The following is a 2500-nucleotide window of genomic DNA, read 5'->3' as shown; positions in this document are numbered from 1 at the left end:
GGATGGACCTGTCAGTTCTGCAGCCATTCAATTTTTCCATTTCACTCTGACAATTGAGGATTGTGAGCTTTTTCAGTTTTCTTTCAACTCCAACTCTGACTGTTTGTGCTCCAAGGATACTCTAAATTCTATAACATACTGATGATTTAGTAGTAGATAAAATATGAGTGGGAGATCTGTATGGGCCTTTACAATGGCGAGCCGATAGGCGAGCCATTGTAAACGTCCATACAGATCGAACGCGAAAATTTTATCCTGCTTGTGAAATGAATACATTAAATTGAATGCAAAGTATTGTTATTTTAATCAGTAGAGATCTGTATCAAAAGTTAATGAATACTAATTAGGTGAGCAGGAGTTGTATCAAAAGTTAATTCTACTGTTTAATAATAATATTCATCAACCCCAGTTGATTTGTATTGGGGTTTACAGTTGTGTACAATATGTGATGTGAATACTGTGCTGGGATTGGTTTGCACCCTAACGAATTATTAATGAATTTTACAACCACAATTCCAACTTTATCTAATATTGTTTGAAACTGTGTGACCCCCCTTTTGAAAAATCCTGGCTACACCCCTGCATTGTGGTCCTGTGTATGGGCATCCTTCTTTAAATTTACAAATATTTGTGAATAACTTTTATTCTGTCTTGGATAAAAAAAAAAGCTCTGCTTGATATCTGGTGGTTTTAACATTAATCTCTTAAACTATGATAATCATGCCCCTACAGAAGAATTCGTAAATACCTTAAGTTCCTTAATTATGGTGTATCAGTTCGGGGAAATACTTATAGTTCTACTCTTAGATCCTTAACAATTCTACAAAAGAGAGCCATATGTATTAATTACTACCTTGTCAAAACCAGATGAGCACTCTGAGCCTCTCTGCAAAGCTCTGGAAATTTTAAAAGAAAAGGACATTGTTTTCTTTTACGTAGTTTTTATGTATCAGTATCATAACAACCCTCTTCCCTCATCTTTTGATAATTTCTTCAGGACAGTATCATCAATTTATCAATACAAAACCAGATTTGCTAAATCAAGTAATATTACATAAAAAATATCAAAACTAACTATGGTCAATTTAACATTTGCTTTGCAGCTGCCAAAATTTGGAATAATTTAAACATCTACCCCAAAAAGAATTCAACAAGGAAGTAAAGCTAAACATCTTGCAGACTTATGAATGTTCATCTGGGCCCGGTTGTTCGAAAGCAGATTAACTTAATCCGTATACTTTTATTTCAAGTTTTAACTTTTCGGTGAAAGTTTCTTTTGCTTATTTTTGTTTTTCAAGAGTGACTTCTTCTAATGTAAGGTTTTGCCGAATATCAACAGCGTTGAACAGCTCTTGGGAGTAGAGAAATAAACTTTTAGCGAGAAGCAGAAACGAAGCTAAATTTAATACTTTATTCTCTCCGGAACACCACTCTCAGAAATTACAAAGACGCACGTGTTTATTGAAAGTCGAGGAGCAATAGAGACGCCCCCTCTAAGCATGCAAGTGTCACGGATAGAAATGTAACACAACAATGTTCGAGGCACTACAAACTCCTTGGTTAATTTTTAATCTGGAATTAGCCTTAATCGGCTTTTGGTATTTAGTAATGTAGTACTTAGTATTGTAATTCATCTTTTTCTGCTTGCATGCATTGAGTCTTTTGACTGCTGGTTTTCCTTTTTTACTATTATTTGATTTTCTCATGATATTATCTGTTCCTTAAAATTATCTTTTCAAGCTTTAATATAATTTTTTTTTAATTTGCTCTGAGTGAACTATTAACAAATTTTAGTATCAATTATTTTTTGTGATTGTAATATCTTTAAATATGGTAAAAAAGCTTGTTGTTGTTGAAATATATTTTTGATTCAAGACAACGCTTATTTTATGTAACCTCAGTGTTTGGCTTTACAACGACTTGGAACTTGGTCCTCCTCCTTCACTCTGCGGGGTGGGGTCTGTCACAAGCTCAGCCTGCATATCCAAATTCAGAAAAACTGGCAACTAACAACTAGATGTAGTCTCATCAGTTGAGCTTAATTGAATTGATAAAATCTGCTTAACTACCCCAGTTCAAAAGAAAAGCTTGATAACATGAAATAAAGAACTATGATTCTAGTTGAGTGTTTTTTTGATATATATGACGGCTTTTGCATAGATTAGTAGGATGCAGGGAGAAATGAGTCCTTATAAACTAAAAAATGAAGGAATGAAGGGAAGAATGAATGAAAAAAGTAGAACGAATGTAAAAACAAGGTTTAACCGCGCACCGGTGGCTCAGTTGGATGAGCACCAGGTTGTCACGCGGGAGGTCGTGAGTTCAACTCGGGCCGGACCAACACTCAGGAGGAGAACTGAGGAGAAAGTGCTGCCTTTGTAATTACATCTGCAAATGGTTAGACTCTCTAGTCTTCTCGGATAAGGACGATAAGCCGGAGGTCCCGTAAAAGAACCCACACACTGTTCGTAAAGAGTAGGGCATGTAGTTCCCGGTGTTG

At 35.4% G+C, this 2500-nt stretch overlaps 1 protein-coding gene across 8 annotated transcripts in view; it reads left to right on the top strand.

Moving 5' to 3' along the window:
* Nucleotides 1-2120, top strand: part of LOC137984979 (uncharacterized) — a 20104-nt gene extending 17984 nt beyond the window's left edge. For 6 of the 8 annotated variants that reach the window (XR_011119220.1, XR_011119218.1, XR_011119219.1 and 3 more), the window contains one exon: nt 1-2120. This exon is cut by the window's left edge and continues 691 nt beyond it. The gene's annotated coding sequence lies outside the window, so the exon portion shown is untranslated. The other 2 variants (XM_068832350.1, XM_068832349.1) reach the window with 1 other exon arrangement.
* Nucleotides 2121-2500: the final 380 nt, after the last annotated feature.

The sequence above is a fragment of the Montipora foliosa genome, chromosome 14, assembly GCF_036669935.1.
Source record: "Montipora foliosa isolate CH-2021 chromosome 14, ASM3666993v2, whole genome shotgun sequence".
NCBI classification, from domain to species: Eukaryota; Metazoa; Cnidaria; class Anthozoa; order Scleractinia; family Acroporidae; genus Montipora; species Montipora foliosa.
The sequence above is the reverse complement of the archived record's forward strand: the minus strand, read 5'-3'. Positions and strand labels throughout refer to the sequence as shown.